This window comes from Psittacula echo (assembly GCF_963264785.1).
Source record: "Psittacula echo genome assembly, chromosome: Z".
Taxonomy (NCBI): Eukaryota; Metazoa; Chordata; class Aves; order Psittaciformes; family Psittacidae; genus Psittacula; species Psittacula echo.
The window spans coordinates 93,707,898-93,726,837 of NC_137742.1; positions in this window are offsets into that span (position 1 = coordinate 93,707,898).

Here is an 18,940-nt window from a genome sequence, read left to right on the forward strand (position 1 = left end):
CTGAAATCTCTAAGGAAATACAAACAAAATATTGGTCTAGCATATGAATGTTAAAGTGTACATTGCCAGAAAATACAAATGCACACGCACACACTTGCTCACAGGCAAAGGCCTTCCACCCAGCTATCCACTCAGAGGTGAAATCCAGGAGGCATTAGTTGCATTTCCTTCATCTCATCCATCCTACTTGCTGTAGATTTTCCTCATACCCACCTAGCAGTGAATGTCTTTCTGTCTTTGGCTCAGGTTACCTTCAGTTGAAAGGATGTCCTTCCTGGAACAATCTAGGTTTTATAGCTAGTCCCTCCTTTGAACTATTCCAGAGATTCAGACAGATTTAATCTTTCTCCCCAAAACTATTCTGTTTTCTTATCTAGGATGCTTTCTTTACCTTCTTGGTTAAATTAGGCCTTGTCTCATTTCCTTGTACATGCAAGTACTGCTAAATCAAATGCTGTTTGCTGTGATTGATTGTCTAATTAGCAGCTCTTTGCCTCGAAGAGTTACGGTCTTCTCTGTGTTGACTCAGGGTGAATGTCTCCTACAGAACTTTTTGTTCTGTTTAGAATTTGAATGTAAACAGATTGCTTTCAAATTGATGAGGTTAGGTCCTGAGTCTCAAAAGATGTCTAGGTCAAAAGTCTCTTCTCTCCTGAGAACCTACAGCTATAGTTAATGGAATCTGAATACTGAAGATCGTTTTGCAGTTACACAGACAGTAATTCAGGAATGCATCATGTTTAGGCAACTTAGCTAGTATACAGAAATTCTTGACTACAGAAACCATAGCTTTTTACATTATCTCAGAACACCTATCTCCCTATCAGTCTTCAAAAATATTTGGGCTGTTAGTACATTCAGTTTATGTTTTGAATTAAAGATTTTCAAAAGGAATCCATAATGAATCCAACCTTTAAGATTAAACCTTGAACAGAAAATTGCCCCAGTAAGGAATGCAAGGCCTGGGTCACTGAGTTTTATTACAGCTTTGTGCCCTATTTCTCTCCTTTAAGTCATGTATTAGAATGTTTTAACAGACATCTTTTAGCAGTTACACATTCACTCACCTTTTCTTATTTATGTTTGCTTGGTGTTAATCGGGCCCAGGAATCTCTGTGTGGTGTCCGTCTTTATTTCTCCTGTTAGATTTAGCAGCCACTTAGAGAGTGAGAGATGTTCCTGTCAGAAACCAGAATAGGCAGAAGAAGCAGTGGCTTAAGTACAGAGGTTATAAAAGGTAATCATTAAACCCATTTTCAGCCAAGAAACTTTAAGATAGGCACCACAGGTAAACCAAGACTGCAATTAGTTTATCTTTAAAAAAGAAAAAAGTCTTTGTTCTATTACTGAGAATGTTTGTCCAGTACCTAAGTGGTATATTGCATAGTGAGAGTGAGCCATAATTTGAAGAGTCTATTTTGATGATTTTATATCAAGCAATTTCTAACTCAGAAATGCCTCTGAAAGATAACCTTGAAGAGGTTGTCACATTATAGGTGCATTAAAAACATCAGTCCAGATGTTAGCTGTAAAACAGTTTATGTTTTTATTTTGGGAAGGTAGAGAAGTGTAAGCAGAGATTTTTTCCTTTGTTTTTCATTAACCTGGAGGCAGCTGAGTGGACAGCTTGTGTTCCCTTCACTTGCTGTTCAAATTAATTTTTCATTTTTGTTAAGTGTTTAAAAGTCTTGCTTTACTGAAAAGTGCCATTCTCTCTCTCTCTTTCTCTACAGCTATATAGCCTGCAAAAATGTGCTTCTATCCTGAATGCTGAAACCATGGTACCATCTTTCATTCTGGCTAGTCATGCCTAAAATACGCCTTAATCATGTTTCACTTTGTGGTTTTTTGGCAGCGCAGCTCTACAGCTCCTTCCCTGTTCCAAACCAGTAAGTCCCGATCAACCTGATCTAACTGCAGCTGACTTGACTTTACTTTTTTTTTTTTCCCAGTGTCTGCTGTTAACAGTAAAAGATGCACTGGTATTAGCTGCTGATGTTAAATACAGGTTTATCTCGTTAAGATAATGCCTCCTGAACAGCAGCACTACAGAACTGGAAATAAGACCAAGTGGTTGGACCTCAGTATCAACAGAGCAGTATCCTGGCAAAATTTGACAGTTGGTTTTCTCCCCTTTTTTTTTAAACCTTTTGTTGAAGCATGCAGGCTCGATCCGCAGGAATTCCTATCTCTTGTAATGTAAATGTAAATCTGTGACTAAAACTGGACTCTAAGAAAAGATGAAACAGACGTATGTGGGGCTGTGTTTGCCATGCTTGAGCCAGACTCTGGGCAGTGAATGTCCTTCTTCAAACCAGATTGGAAAGTAATGTCAGGACTGAAAATAAAACCAAAGCTGTGGTTTTTACATTTTTTTTAATCGCTGTGTTTTTCCTCTGTGTGTGGGTTGTTTGTTTTTTTTTTATTTGGGGGGGGTGGGGTGGGGTGTGGTTTTTTGGTTTTGTTTTGGTTTGTTTTTTGTGGGTTTTTTTTTTTTGTTTAATATTTTTTAATTCTCACAGAATTAGGTTTGAGCCTTAAGAGAAGCACTTCCCTCTTAACTAACTTCTTGTTCCAAAATTACTGCCTGAATGATGGGTGGACAAAAGTGGGTTTTTTTTCCTACAGATAAAGAAAATAAAGACTGTTAAAATCAGTCTTACTACACGCATATGAATAGCCAGGTATCAGCAACTTCCTTTCCTGTACCCTTTACAGGGACTTTAAAATATTTTTCATTGTAATTGCAATTGTCGTGGTTTAAGCCCCGGCTGTAAATTAGAACCACGCAGTCTACTTCCCCCCCCCACTCCCCAGAGGGATGGGGAGGAGAATCGAAAGAATGTAACTCCCACGGGTTGAGATAAAAACAGTCCAGTAACTCAGGTATAACACAAATCACTACTGCTGCCACCAATAATAATAATGATAAGAGAAATAACAAGGGAAGAAAATATGATACCGCTCGCCGGAAAAGAGCCCGACCGAAAAGAGGACGTGCCCTTCCGGGTAGCTCCCAGTTACATCCCCGGGCATGACGTGCTGTGGTATGGAATACCTCTTTGGCTAGTTTGGGTCAGGTGTCCTGTCCCTGCTTCCTCCCGGCCCCTCCTCCTCCCTGGCAGAGCATGAGACTCACAAAGTCTTTGGTCAGTCTAAACATCAGTTGTTATCAGCTTTGTTCCGAGGCTGAAAGTCAAAAACACAGTGCTGCAACAGCTACTAAAAAGGAGAAAAACTGACTGCTACTGCTGAACCCAGGACAGTATCCACCCCTTATTCCATACCATTCACGTCATGCTCAGATCCCACATTTTCCATATACCCTCACTCTCATTTCAGTGCACTGTTATCTTAGTGCACGGACCAATTCCTATAAAGCTACTGAGTCCGTTCAGTTCATGATGTTGGGCTCCATCTCTTGTAACAGTCTTTCAGGGCAGGAGAGGCTGTGTGCAGTGTTGGATCGTTGCCTGCTGATGCTGATCGTTCCTTTACTGTAGAACTCATCCGGTTCTATCAAAGTTCATTCTCTGTTGGGATGATGGTCGGAGGGAAGTCAGGGCCAGTCGCTGGTGCCCTGCAGACTTCTAGTTGATGGACTATAGCAGGCAACAGCGTACAATTGAGTTCATTGTCTGTTTTCCCCTAAAATCAAATTCCCTTGAGGTACGCATCGGACTTCCCCATCTTCCCGCATTACCCACCAAGTATATCCAGGTCCCTGAGCAAAAGCAATCCCACGAGTGGGTTTGCCTTTACCTGAAGCAGGAATAACCCAGACTGTCTTCCCCAGCAAATTCTTCATGTGCACCACAGGAACTTTGTCCCCCTCTACAATATGTAAAAGTTCTGACTGGGCTGGGCCAGCCCTGTTGGCAGATCCTCTGGTGTTGACCAACCAGGTGGCCTTTGGTAAGTGTGTATCCCAATGCTTGAAAGTTCCCCCACCCATTGCTCTCAGTGTAGTTTTTAACAGCCCATTATACCGTTCGATTTTCCCAGAGGCTGGTGCATGGTAGGGGATGTGATATACCCGCTCAATGCCATGCTCTTTGGCCCAAGTGTCTATAAGGTTATTCTGGAAATGAGTCCCATTGTCTGATTCAATTCTTTCTGGGGTGCCATGTCGCCACAAAATCTGGTTCTCAAGGCCCAGGATAGTGTTCCGGGCAGTGGCATGGGGCACAGCGTATGTTTCCAGCCATCCGGTGGTTGCTTCCACCATGGTAAGCACATGGCGCTTGCCGTGGCGGGTTGGTGGGAGTGTGATATAATCAATCTGCCAGGCCTCCCCATATTTGTACTTCAGCCATCGTCCTCCATACCAAAGAGGCTTTAACCGTTTGGCTTGTTTAATTGCAGCACATGTTTCACACTCATGAATAACCTGGGCAATAGTGTCCATTGTTAAGTCCACCCCTCGATCACGGGCCCATCTGTATGTTGCATCTCTGCCCTGATGGCCTGAAGTGTCATGGGCCCACCGAGCCAAAAATAATTCACCTTTATGTTGCCAATCTAAGTCCATCTGAGCCACTTCAATCTTAGCAGCTTTATCCACTTGTTGGTTGTTCTGGTGTTCCTCAGTGGCCCGACTCTTGGGTACATGGGCGTCTACATGGCGTACCTTCACCACCAGGTTCTGCACCCGGGCAGCGATATCTTGCCACAGTGCAGCAGCCCAGATGGGTTTACCTCTGCGTTGCCAGTTGCTCTGCTTCCATTGCTGCAACCACCCCCACAGGGCATTTGCCACCATCCATGAGTCAGTATAGAGATAAAGTACTGGCCACTTTTCTCATTCAGCAATGTCCAAGGCCAGCTGGATGGCTTTCACCTCGGCAAACTGACTCGATTCACCCTTCCCTTCAGCAGTTTCTGCAACTTGTCATCAAGGACTCCATACGGCTGCCTTCCATCTCCGATGCTTTCCCACAATATGGCAGGACCCATCAGTAAACAAGGCATACTGCTTTTCACTGTCTGACAGTTTATTATATGGTGGGGCCTCTTCAGCACGCATCACCTCCTCTTCTGGTGACATTCCAAAATCTTTGCCCTCTGGCCTGTCCATGATGACTTCTAGAATGCCTGGACGACTGGGATTTCCTATTCGAGCTCGTTGTGTAATTAGTGCAGCCCATTTACTCCATGTCGCATCGGTTGCATGATGTGTAGAGGAGACCCTGCCTTTGAACATCCAGCCCAGCACGGGCAACCGGGGTGCCAGGAGGAGCTGTGCTTCAGTGCCAATCACCTCCGAAGCAGCTCGAACCCCTTCATAGGCTGCCAGTATCTCTTTCTCAGTTGGGGTATAGCTGGCCTCAGATCCTTTGTATCCCCGACTCCAAAAGCCGAGGGGTCGACCTCGAGTCTCCCCTGGAGCTTTCTGCCAGAGGCTCCAGGTAGGACCATTCTCCCCAGCTGCGGTGTACGGTGCATTTTTTACATCTGGCCCGTTCCGGACTGGTCCAAGAGCTACTGCATGAACTATCTCACGTTTAATTTGCTCAAAGGCTTGTGTTTCTTTCTTATTAGTTGGTGGAGACATTGCTGTTATTTTGTTGATCACATCTGTAGGGATCTGGCGACGTCCATCTTGCCATTTTATTCCCAAAAACTGAATCTCCTGTGCAGGTACCTTGACCTTACTCCGTTTTATGGCAAAACCAGCTTTCAGCAGGATTTGGATTATTTCCCTCCCTTTCTCAAAGACTTCTTCCGCTGTATCACCCCACACAATAATGTCATCAATGTATTGCAGGTGTTCTGGAGCTTGCCCCTGTTCCAGTGCATTCTGGATCAGTCCATGGCAAATGGTAGGGCTGTGTTTCCACCCCTGGGGCAGTCGGTTCCAAGTGTACTGGACGCCCCTCCAAGTAAAAGCAAACTGTGGCCTACACTCTGCTGCCAAAGGAATTGAGAAGAATGCATTGGCAATATCAATCGTGGCATACCACTTGGCTGCCTTTGACTGCAGTTCACACTGAAGGTCTAGCATGTCCGGTACAGCAGCACTCAATGGTGGTGTGACTTCATTCAGGCCACGATAGTCTACTGTTAGTCTCCACTCTCCGTTAGACTTTCGCACTGGCCATATGGGGCTATTAAAGGGTGAGCGGGTCCTGCTGATCACTCCCTGACTCTCCAGACTACGGATCAGCTTATGGATGGGAATCAGGGAGTCTCGATTGGTGCGATATTGCCGCCGGTGCACTGTTGCGGTCGCGATTGGCACTTGTTGTTCTTCGACCTTCAGCAACCCCACAACAGAAGGATCCTCTGAGAGACCAGGCAAGGTGGACAGCTGCTCATTTTCCTCAGTCTCCAAAGCAGCAATACCAAAAGCCCATCGGTACCCTTTTGGGTCTTTGAAGTACCCTCTCCTGAGGTAATCTATGCCGAGGATGCATGGAGCCTCTGGACCAGTCACAATGGGGTGCTTTTGCCATTTCCTTCCAGTCAGGCTGATCTCAGCCTCCAGTACAGTCAACTCTTGGGAACCTCCTGTCACTCCAGAGATATAGATGGGTTCCACCCCTTGACAGCTTGACGGCATCAGGGTACACTGTGCACCGGTATCTACTAGAGCTTTATACTTCTGTGGGACTGATGTGCCAGGCCATCTGACCCACACAGTCCAGTAAATCCGATTATCCCCTACCTCCACCTGGCTGGAGGCAGGGTCCCTCCAACAGTCATCACAACGTTGGACACCTAAGTCGTATTGAAAGGGATTATTCTTCGTTATCATAGGAGCTGGAGTAAAATCAGCTCTTCCACTCCATCTGGGAACCTGCTCACCAGAGACTGAAGCCGCAGCTCTCATGGGATGATTAGTCTTGACCCTTGTTCCTATTTTCAATTCATGCACCCGTTCCTCCAAAGCTGAAGTAGGTTTTCCATCCCCCTTCGTCATGTCTTCTCCATGATCCCGCAGGTAAAACCATAGGGTGGCCCGTGGTGTTTGCCTTCTATATCTTCTGTCTCGAACAATAGGACGTCTTTTGTTAACAGCTGAGACGTGTGTTGGTACACGTGAGGAGCTGGATAAATCAGATAGATCGTCCCTCAATTGTTTGACATCCTGGGACAGTTTTTCCACAGCTGAGATGATGGAAGGGGTGAGATTGTCTTCGAACTCTCGGAGTTTATGAATCATTTCATCCACTGTTGGTGTTACTATGTCACCCCAGGTTACTGTTGCCAATGAATGGGCATATGATGACGGTGCATTCCGTGTAAGTTTTCGCCACATGGGTCGTGTACATTCGACTTCATCTAGGTCTATGGGTATATCTCCGTTATTCGGTTTGATGTGATAGATCATCTCTACGATGGCTGATTCCCTCAGAGACTGGATGCCTTTGTCTAAAGTAGTCCACTTGGCCGAACGACTCATAACATCGTCCTTGTATGGAAATCTTTCTTTCACAGCTGCCAAGAGCCGCCTCCAAAGACTGAGGGACTTTTTCTCTCTTGCAATTGCTTTGTCAATTCCCCCTTCTCTAGCAAGTGATCCCAACTGCTTGGCTTCCGTACCTCCTAGTTCGTGACCATCGGCCCCATTGTCCCAGCATCGCAGCAACCAGGTGATGATGTGCTCCCCTGGTTGACAGGTAAAATCTTTTCGCATATTCCGTAGCTCGGTTGAGGTCCGAGGTCGAGAAGTCACCTCTTCTTCTTCTTCGTCATGTGATGATGACTCCTGATCAGATGGTGGCCCGGGTGGTGAATACATTGTTTCTTCATCTCGCTTCACCCTTCTTGCCTCTTTTTTGCTTTTTCTCTTGCGTAGAGGGGCAATCGATATTGGTACGAATTGGTCCTCTGGTTTAGCTGCAGTCATCACTGTGGTTTGAGTAGCAACAGTACTTGTTGCTGGGGGTGGTGTAGCTGCTGTGGTTGGAGCTGGGGTAGCTTCGCTGTCTGTTGCAGTTGAAGTTTGAGTAGCGGCTGTACTTGTCGCTAGGGGTGGTGTAGCTGCTGTGTTTGGAACTGGGGTAGCTGCACTGTCTGTTGCAGTCGAAGTTTGAGTAGTGGCTGTACTTGTCGCTGGGGGTGGTGTAGCTGCTGTGCTCGGAGCTGGAGTAGCTGCGCTGCCTGTTGCTTCGCTCTCAGATCCAGGGACATTTTTTCCCTTTTGAAGGTGCTGGATAGCGTTGAACAAGGCTCGGTAGGCATAGGCCAAGCCCCAGCACGTTGACATGATTTGTCCCTCTCTGGTATGACCAGGATGACAGCACACCTCATTTAAGTGTTTTACTAATTCTTCTGGATTTTGCACTTGTTTGGTGGTGAAATTCCAAAACACTGGAGGGGCCCACTGACCTAGATACTTGCCCATACTATCCCACACACCTTGCCACTCATGGCTGTCCAGCCTCGGGGAAAATCTCTCGGTCCCCCTATTTTGTCGTCTAACCCCAGACAAGACCCAAACCCGACTCTGCTTAACTCTTGAGATCAGACGTAATGGTTGTGGACAAAACACACTCTGTATGCGTGCCAACATGGTGACCCCCATCACAATCAGCAAACAGGTCTCAACAATATTAAAAGGCCACTCAAAAATTTCAAAACTCTCAAACCATGCTGTAAACGGTCTGGGAGGGGCACTGGGAGGGTAAAAGAATGTCTCCTTCATAGGTTGACCACCCAGGAAGGAGAAAAAAGATGTATAGTTGCTAAGCATTTGTATTATATACCTCCCAAAGTATAAAGGTGGTGACCACACTGGGAACACAAGCCAGATCAGTTTCATGATCAATCCTTCTATTGTATTACAAGTCATTGCTACAAAATACAACGAGACAACAACCTTAGCCCAAGCCCCACACTTGAAAAACACCAACACAGCAAATACCGGCTCTAAGTAACCTACGGCATATTGAGACTGTGAGATCAAAAACAACAACTTTGAGAGCCAATAAATCAGCATTGTGACGAGTGACTATTAATCTAAAACACTGAATGCTTATCACAAATACGATTAGACACACTCCGGTCAGATCTGTCGTTATCTCAACCCTTCGGGCCCCACGTTGGGCGCCAAAAAGAACTGTCGTGGTTTAAGCCCCGGCTGTAAATTAGAACCACGCAGTCTACTGCCCCCCCCCACTCCCCAGAGGGATGGGGAGGAGAATCGAAAGAATGTAACTCTCACGGGTTGAGATAAGAACAGTCCAGTAACTCAGGTATAACACAAATCACTACTGCTGCCACCAATAATAATAATGATAAGAGAAATAACAAGGGAAGAAAATATGATACCGCTCGCCGGAAAAGAGCCCGACCGAAAAGAGGACGTGCCCTTCCGGGTAGCTCCCAGTTACATCCCCGGGCATGACGTGCTGTGGTATGGAATACCTCTTTGGCTAGTTTGGGTCAGGCGTCCTGTCCCTGCTTCCTCCCGGCCCCTCCTCCTCCCTGGCAGAGCATGAGACTCACAAAGTCTTTGGTCAGTCTAAACATCAGTTGTTATCAGCTTTGTTCCGAGGCTGAAAGTCAAAAACACAGTGCTGCAACAGCTACTAAAAAGGAGAAAAACTGACTGCTACTGCTGAACCCAGGACAGCAATGTAGAATTAAACTAACATTTTTGTATCCATCAACTGCAGATGCTTCTTTTGGGATCAGATGTTATGTAAGGTACTTCTATGTTCTGTATCGCTGATAATTATGAAATTAGGTTGGGGTTTTTTTTCTTGAAATGCCACAGAGACTATGGAAATAGCTAATGTGAAAAGAAAAAAAGAAGGGGGGGAATCATACTATGAGGCAAGCCTTGTTCCTCAAAATGGAGTAGGCACCCCTCTCACATCATCTCTTCCCTGGAATTTCCAGACAAAAAAAAAAGAGAAAAAACTTACATAATTTTGATAAAAATATAATGGAGTTTGTCATATTTAAATCTATATTAAGAAATATTTTGCTCAAAATTTTGTTTTAAATGTAGTGTAGGTAATCTTCAAAATTCTTTGTGCAGGTGCATGTTCTACATGTCCAGTGATGTTTTCAGGTTCTCTTCCCCCTCAGTGCCCCAATCAGATCTATACTCTTACTTTGTTTCTTCCGATACAGTAAAGGCAACATTGCAAGGATGTTGTTTGAGGTTTTGTCCAGACAATCTGTTTCTTTAGTCTACCTGCAATGTGTATTTGGAGAGTTCCCATCTGTTCATTGGTGTCCTAAATCTCTGCCCGTGACTTGACCGTAACTAGCCTGTGTTTTCTTATGAAAATGAAAAAGTAACTTATTATTAGTTTTGTTTTAGGGATTAATCTTCTTGGGATGCTATAACCTTGTTAAAGGATTTGCAATATTACCAGCAATCCTTTTCCTCAGCCACTGAAGGAAAAAAGTAAACACTGACTTCAAAGATTCTACTGCTATTTTTGTCATGGGTAAGAGAAGTGGCATTTTTATAGCAATGGGAAGAGACTCCTTCCCTCTCAAATATATACATAGATGAAGAGATGAAGGAGTTCAAATTCCAAGGGGCTACAGAAACAGACACTCTGAGGGCTGGTCCTGTCTAAACAGTGTAGTTTGAAACTTTTCAAATGCTATTTAGCAATTAAATTGTAAAAAGTAATTTTCAACTTCCAATTCCAGAAACAGCAAGGGTGCAGTATATAAGTATACCTTTATTATCATTAGTCACTAATAATAAAGGTTAATGTTTGGTAAAGTTGGTATTTACTGCTTGCAGTAATGCACATGCTTTGCTTGGGCCAATACTTTAACCAAATATCAAGGATCATTGTAACCTGCAGGGTTTAATTGTAGCTTAGCAGTATCTCAGAATGGGAACTTTCCATTCTTACCTTCCTACTTGACAGATTACTTCATTTTAATCAGAGGATCGGTCTGTTTACTTGCACTTGCTCTTCTTTGAATCCTGCCATTAACAGATATGCTTTAAGATGTGATCTCACTACTGTCACCCTTAAATGCATCTGAATGTTTAATTTCTGAGTAATTGCAGATACACTGCAAGTGGCGTATAAGGAAGCAGTCTAAATAGCTGTGTCAGTGCTGAGTTATGCCACTGGATTGCAAGCTGTGAGAGTCGATAGGAAAGATTCAATGACGATGTAGTTCTTAAATCTCCATGCTATATATGGGTTTTAAATACTGGTGTTTTTCCTCCTACTTATTTCTGGGTTACAGTGTGGTTGGTTTTGCTCCTGTGACACGTGAGACTCAAAGACCTTCAGGTCTGCTAAAGGGTTTGCACTAGACATAGCCAAATAATGTACATTTTTTTAGGAAGACAAAAATTTTATTGTATTGCATTCTTTTAAAGCAAAGCTGTTCAGAAACTCTTCATAAACTTGTAAGTGCTAGGAACATAATTCTATCCAAAAGAACACACACAAAAAAACCAAGGAGTTTTTTCTTAAGGATATTCTGAAGGAATTTTGCTGCTCTCTGAAAGAAATTAGCTTGAGAATATGGACTTAGTTCTTTTCCAGAGCTTTCAGGAACTTTTTAAACAGTTAAGGAAGTTTTTACCAGTGCTTCAGAGCCTGGCCAGAATTGCTGACTCAGAGCCCTTCTAAATGGAGGAGCTGTGCCTGGCCAGTCAAGGGTTTGTAGATCCAGAGGAAAAGATCTTAAGAGCTCCTGATGCAAATTGCCAGTGCAGTTGCATGAATTTTTCATGGAGAAAAATCCTGGGAGGCTCCCTCTTCTCAGCTGTTAAGAGCAGTGTTGTGGATAGAAGGTTCTGGCTTAAAAATGGAGGGAGGGAGGAAGGAACAAAGAAAAGTTGGGTTTAAATGACTTGTAAATGGGCAGGGGGAATTACCTAATAGGGTAAGAAATCAGAAAATGAATGGCTCAGTTCACAGGACCTTAGGGCATTTCTGCCTTAGTGTCTTTGTTGAGTGTCAGAATCTCCATGGTATTTACACAACTGAAGCACACTGTGTGTCAGTACACACACTTTGCTCTGACAAAAAAGTAAGAAGAATGCCAGTGTATTTTAACAGAAGTTGGAAAATGCATTGAACTACTGAGGTTTACTCCAGAATCTGCAGCAGTTTGTTTGGTTTTGAAAAGTGGTGACAGCGTTTTTGAGTTATTATCACATTATTTAACCCAAATGTTTTTCCAGGGAAAATTATGTTCAGTTATTTTTAAGGTCCTTTCCAACCCTAACTATTCTATGATTCTATGATTTGTAGACAGGATATGCTGGCTGTGGACAGGCAGCAATGAGCCTTCAATGTGACTGCACTTCCACAGATTCTGAATCAGTTTTTCAGTTTCTCGATAGGAATTGGAGGATGCTACATGGTTCTATGGTGAAAGGAAGCTGGAACTGCTTTTTGGGTTCAATTTACAGACTGGAAGGTACTGGAAATGGGAGGGAGGTGCACTACATCGGTATGCTGTGTCAGCAGTGGCTGTGGTAATGTAGTAAAGTTGTTAACGTCAGGTGGGTAGCAATTTGTTGATAAATTGGCATGGATAGAGTTTTTGTAGTAAAATGATTTCTTTAGTATCTATATTTAGTATAGTGTCTGTGAAACAATGTAAAGTAACATGTTTTCCTCAATACCTGTGCACTAACCAAGCTCACTTACTTGATTATGCAAAATTCCAACACATTCACACTTGAGTGTGTTTGGAACTTGTTCCTAAATACAAGAAGATGATTTACTCAGAACAGGATAGTTGACTCTTCATTTCAGCACTTTAAAGACGCGTAAAAGTTGTTACCTGTACAAACACGAGTATTCTGCTGTTTGTTTCTTTGTAGTACAGTAGTGCCTGGCATTAATAGCTGTGACACTGAACTATAAAGGAATTAGCTGCAGTGAGTATGAATTATCAGTAATTATGTCAAAACAAACTGGTTTTATTTCTCTGTAAACTGAGCTGAAAGGGAAAAAATAGTAAAATGTATCAATTTTCAAAGGGTTTTTATTGGTGACTCTCTGTTCTCACCAGCAAATTGCAGCAGCAAGGCTTAACAAAGTGTATTTTAAAACATCTGTAAGAGCATAGATGAAGAATTAATTGAAAAGGTTGGGCAGAAGGAAGCAGTGGCTCATTGCTAGGCTGGGAAGAGGTTTGTTCTGCAGGAGTGTGTCCTGGGTCTGGTCTGTTCATGTTTCTGTTTATGTTGCAGCTGATGGAAAATACTGGGAATGACAGATCTGTGAACAGTATGAAATGGGGAGGATGCTCTAATGGAGTGAGCTGATGAAGGGCTACAACGTATTGCCCAAGGAAGTTAAAAGGATTCCTTCATTACACACCTTTTAATGAAAGATTAAACTGTTATCTGTCAGTAGTAGCCCAGTATATCCTCCTAAGGGCAAGGTTGTTTTTCAGTGATCCTCAGTATTCTGTAGTGTGCTGGGAACTACACCAAGCATGGGAGAGGGATCAGAACAAATGTACCAGCTTCGAAAGACACAGTTGGAATCATAGAAAGCTTTCATGGTTCCTTAGTTACTGTGTATAGAAGATACCCTGAAAGTTTTGAATTCATGCTTGTGAACATTGAGCAGGACTCCCAGCAAGTGCTTTGGAATGTGCAAAGTGATTCCTATGCAAATCATGCCACTGGAGACGGCAGAGCAGAGCAGACCTTTGTGGGTCTGCCTGGTTGCTGCAGGAGGTACAGGTTTCAAAGGTGTACAGTACCTGTACAGTGTCCACAGTGTGCAGGGTAGTACCTGAGAGTTTAGGTAACAAGCTCTTCACGAGTGTGTGTGACAGCACCTCTGCAGCCTCTGTCACCTTCAGGATTTTGGATTCCCAAAGGCGGTTGTTTCACAGGTCAGCCTGTGCTTTCAGTACTTTTTCGTGATGCTATTTTCTTCCATGAACTTCATCCCATTACTTAGTGTGGTTCAAAGGTTACTTGAGGTAATTGATTTCCATCCTTGATGTTAACAGAACAGTGAAGAATGATTACAAGTTTTGTGTCTTCCTTAGTTTTCACACGCTAGTTAAAAAAGGAATCTGCAACTTTTTGTATCCCAGAAGTTCCCTTTGTTGTGGTTTAGCAGCATTGCATTTTTGTATGTAATAGCAAGCAGTGGAAATTATTAAATTGATCAATGGGTAGTAATGTGTATTAGGGGTAGCTAAAAAAATTGTAGAGGAGACAGTTCTTTTTGACTGCATGGAGAAATGGCAAGATGGCAGATTGTAGCAGTTAATCAGGGGTCAACTGCAGAGATAACACATTTAAAATGCTTAATCCTTAAAGAACTACACCTATAGTGACACACACCATATTGTTTACTTTTTATTCTTTTGCACTGTTTGCTTCCACTATTTGTTTCCCAGCTGAAGCAAGGCGAGCAGGGCTGTCTGCCGTGTCGGTGCAGGTTACTGGAACAGCCTTTTCCAGATGCTACAGAAGCATTTTACCGTGTGTCAGTTGGCACCCAATAGATCTAGATGCAGAAGCAGCATCCAGCAGGTGCGCGGTGTGGTGTGACATGGTAAAAAAGCACAAATCCCTTGCAACCAAAAACCCCCTTCAGAACTTCACAAAGCTGGTAAGATCACACGAGACCAGCTCCTGTCTGGGCAGGAAACCACTGCCTGCTGTTTGGGATTTTTCACGCTCGCGTTCTTGATAGCAGTGCTCAGTGAAGCTGGTGGCTTTGGTCTTAAAACACCATTTAATGATTTGTGACCATTGTCATAACCTCTTCCAGGCTTCATGAGGGTAACTTCTCTGAAACTTAAAGCTTTATGGATGACGCCTGAAGAAAAGCCAAATTCCTACTACTTCTGCAAATGTTCGTGGTTACAATTTATGTATCTCATAGCAGGGTGACCGCAGTCCCTGAGTAAGAGCAGAGTCCTGGTATTAATGCATGTACAACTATGTCAAAGCCATTAAATAGTTTCCTTCTGCTTTGGTATCTTATCACCAAAGCAGTTCAGTATCATAAAAAGACCTGTTTTCCTTTGGTAGGGATATGCAGATTCATTTTGAATGGGTTGAAGTTGCTTTAGTTGGCTTTTATACTGGGAAAAAAAATGTGAAGTACATTATAGATTTCCCAGCACTGGTGTCTGATTCACCAATGATGATGTTATTTATGGTGTATAAATGTTTTCATTGGCAGTACATCTTTATGGAGTGAATTGGTAATGAGAAATTAATACCAGAGAACATTGTCTGCCCATTCCAAGAGGATGGATCTTGTACTTGCATGGTAGCATAGATTTGGTATTAAGAAACGAAAAGTTTTTCATTTTCCGTGTTCTAACTTAATTCTAGCCTAACCCATGTAAAATTTGGTTTTCCCTTCTGGTTTCAGGTGGAACCAAAGTAGATGAGACCCTCACTGACATGGTTTAGTGGTAGTCTTGGCAGTCCTGGGGTAATGATTAGACCTCTTGATCTTAAACGTCTTTTCTGTGGAGGCATGGTTAGCAAGCAAACGTCATGTTCCCATGTCTGAGCTTAATTAAGCACAGATTCTGTGAAAGTGAGAAAAAACACCAGTTGTGTACAGTTGCCAGCAGTGGAAAAACCCTGGAAGTTAACCAATAGAGATAGAAGACCAGCTGGCTAACCTTGTAGCTAAAAATTGTCTGTGAACTAGGAGCAGAGACCTTGAGGGGAGGATGTGTATATGAGCAGGGGAAATCACCGAAATGCACCTGGAATGTACCCAGTGCTGTATATGCCAACCAATCACCACGGGAAGCTGTGTGTACGTGGCAGTTTGACACTATATATACCCATTATTTGAGCACAATAAAGGGATCACTCTTATCAATCATATTGATTGTGCATGTGTTCCCTCCGAGACGACGACATATTGACGCCCGAACAGCGACCAACAGAGGAACCCGGGTACCCGTAGTGGCTGGGAGAATTGCGCACGGAGCGGGAGAGCACCGGAGAAGCAGCATCCGGAGGGCTGAAAGAAGAAAAAATGCTCGGTTTTGCTGGTCAAAGATGCCGGGCAGAGGACGGGCAGTGAAAGAAGAAAAAAGAGGCCAATCCTGAAAGAAGAGGAGCCTCTGATAAAAGAAGAATCGGACTGTGAAGAAGTCCTAACGTAAAGCCCGGAGAAAAGAAAGAGGTCAATCCTGAAAGAAAAAAGAAGAGGAGCCTCTGAGCCTGGAGGACGAAGAGGGAGCCTCCGCCACCCGCTGAGTTGGCCTGCTTGCTGGTGAGCTGCATTGGTACCAAAACTTCAAAAAGAGAGAGTAGTGAATAATGGAAAGACAAGCGGCCTTTGATTTATTTAAGTGCTTCTTAGAGAAGCGGGGTTTAGGGAAGGACATGGATCTAGGAAAAGGGCTTACTGCCCTCTTTGATTATGGAAGGATACGTGGGGTGCTATCGAGAAAGTTGTCTCCAGGAGAGGAGCTGCCGGAGCGGCTGCGGGACACGGAGGCACTGCGAGTGGAGGAGCCGCGGGTGCAGACCTTTGCGTGGGAGCTGCGGAGGAAGGTGCCCCGGGAGGCGCGGCCGGAGCCCCCGGGCCGCGCAGCCGAGCGGGCAGCGCTGGAGCTGCAGCGCGACTGCCAGAAACCGCGGCCGCGGCAACAGCAACAACGGCAGCCGCAGGAAAACGGGAAGTGGAGTCCTGGTAACGCTCCCCTTTGTGCAACAGGGCAGGGGACAGGGGGGTTCCCCACAACGAGCGACAACAACCCTCAAAGCCTACCCTGGGGGAATCCTCCCTGCTGACAACAAATTGGCCCCTACAGAAAAAAAAAAAAAAAAAAAAAGTACCTTTATAGCCTTTTGAATATGTTATATGAGTACTGCGGCAGGCTGTGGACTTGGAACCCCATATACAACTCATTTGATAGTCTCTTTGTTATCCACATGTACTAGAAGTTGGGAAATATATATCCATGTATATTTATGTTTCTATTAGCCCTTGGAGATTTTTTATGGATATTGCTGACCACTTCTTCCCATGTAGGCTGGCCACCTGCGTCGGAATGAGTGTGCATTTTGGTCAGTGTAAAAGCCCAAGGCTCATGCGATGTGAGGAGGCAGAGCCTCTGCGGGGACGCCCGCTAAAGTTGAGCCTGCAGCCTCACACTGTGATGATACTGCTTGGAGCTGATTTTTGATTGTCTTCACAGGGTCCTTACGCTACGTTCCGTATGAGGGACTGTGTAGTGGAAGTAATGATTGTCTGGGCTTTGTGTTTTGAATATTGTAGTTGTATGGAGTGTGCTTGTGGGATCCCATACATATGTGTGTGTGTGTGTGTGTGTGTGTGTTGAGGGCAGACAGTGTTCTGTGTATTTTTTGTTGTTGGGTTTGTGTAAAAGTTTTAATGGGTAACAGATTAACATTTTGGACAAGAAAGGGTTAATGCAAAGTGCTGTTGCTGGCAGGTATTTATGGCTGCTGCTAAGCAGCAGGCAGCTGTAGCTTCACATTCCTTTCCCATCAGAATGCCTTTGAATCACTCTAACCCAGCTCCTTCTCAAGAGCTGATAGCATAGGATAAGGGGGTATGCTTGTATCCTCCTACCTACAGATCTATGGTGGCTGCCTGCAAAGTTTGTTAACCCTTACCATAAGCTGGACAGACAAGTGGAGAAACCTGATACCTCAGCTATAGGAGCTGACAGTAAATACCCTGAGCAGAATGAGATAGAGGAAGAGAAAAATAAATTATTACAGGACATCACTTGGGGGCAGCTGAAAAGTAACAACTTGAATATGTGTGCTTGTAACGTAGCTATTATTAGAGGCTGTGATTTTGTGTATAAAACCACCTGTATTTACTAGCCAGTTACTAATGAAAAACTATACCTTGTGTTGTGTGGATTTGTTACTTGTAAAAGAGATGTTAGAGCATGCAAATTTGCAGCAGCTGCTAGAAAATGCTAAGACAAAAACTAGAAAGATTCTAATACAATGGTAGGCAGTGTTATACAGCAGGTAATGGAACAAACTAAGGGGGTGAGAAAAAAAAAAGAAAAAAAAAAAAAGCCGTCATCAACACCTTCACCATGCTGCACAAGAAGCTGCACCAGTAGACCTGGACGAGAACCCGAACATTTAAACTCTTATCAACCACAAACCTTGAAAGAAGTGAAAAGGACAAGTTGGAAAGAACCGGAGAAAGAACATCGGGTGGAACTGAAGAGAGAACAGCAAGATAATTTCTGAGGACTGTAAATATCAAAACAAGAGAATCACAATCAGTATGTAAGAGTCCACCAATACAACTGACTATAGATGACAGTACTGTTACTGCAATAATAACTCTCATGCCGCTACCAGCCGGAGTGTCTATGCTCCTTGGACGAGATGTACTTGCTCAGATCGGAGCCCGTTTAACTACTGAACAGAGTTTTTAATAGCGGCCTCTGCATAGATTTTCCCAATCCCCTTGATTTGGCTGAGTGACAACCCTGTATGGATTGAGCAGTGGCCGCTCAAGAGGGAGAGTCTACAACAAGCAGAGGCACTAGTCGAAGAGCAGTTGCGACAGGGACACCTTCGTCCTTCTACAAGCCCTTGGAATACTCCTATTTTTGTCATAAAAAAGAAATCGGGAAAGTTTCATTTGCTGCATGATTTACAGGCAGTAAATGATCAAATGCAAGCTATGGGTGCCCTACAACCAGGTCTCCCTTTACCCTCAATGTTACCTGAAAATTGGTTTGTTCTTGTCGTCAATTTAAAGGACTGCTTTTTTAATATTGCTTTACATCCTAATGACTGTCAACGATTTGCGTTTACCCTTCCATCTATCAACCGACAGGCACCTGCATTACGTTATGAATGGACAGTACTTCCACAGGGCATGAAAAATTCTCCGACGTTATGTCAGTTATATGTTGACGCCGCCTTACAATTTCTGCGACGAAAGTGGCCATTTACTATTGTGTGTCATTATATGGATGATACCTTGTTTTGTCAAAAAACTCCCTTTTTCTCAATCACAGTATAAGTTCATTC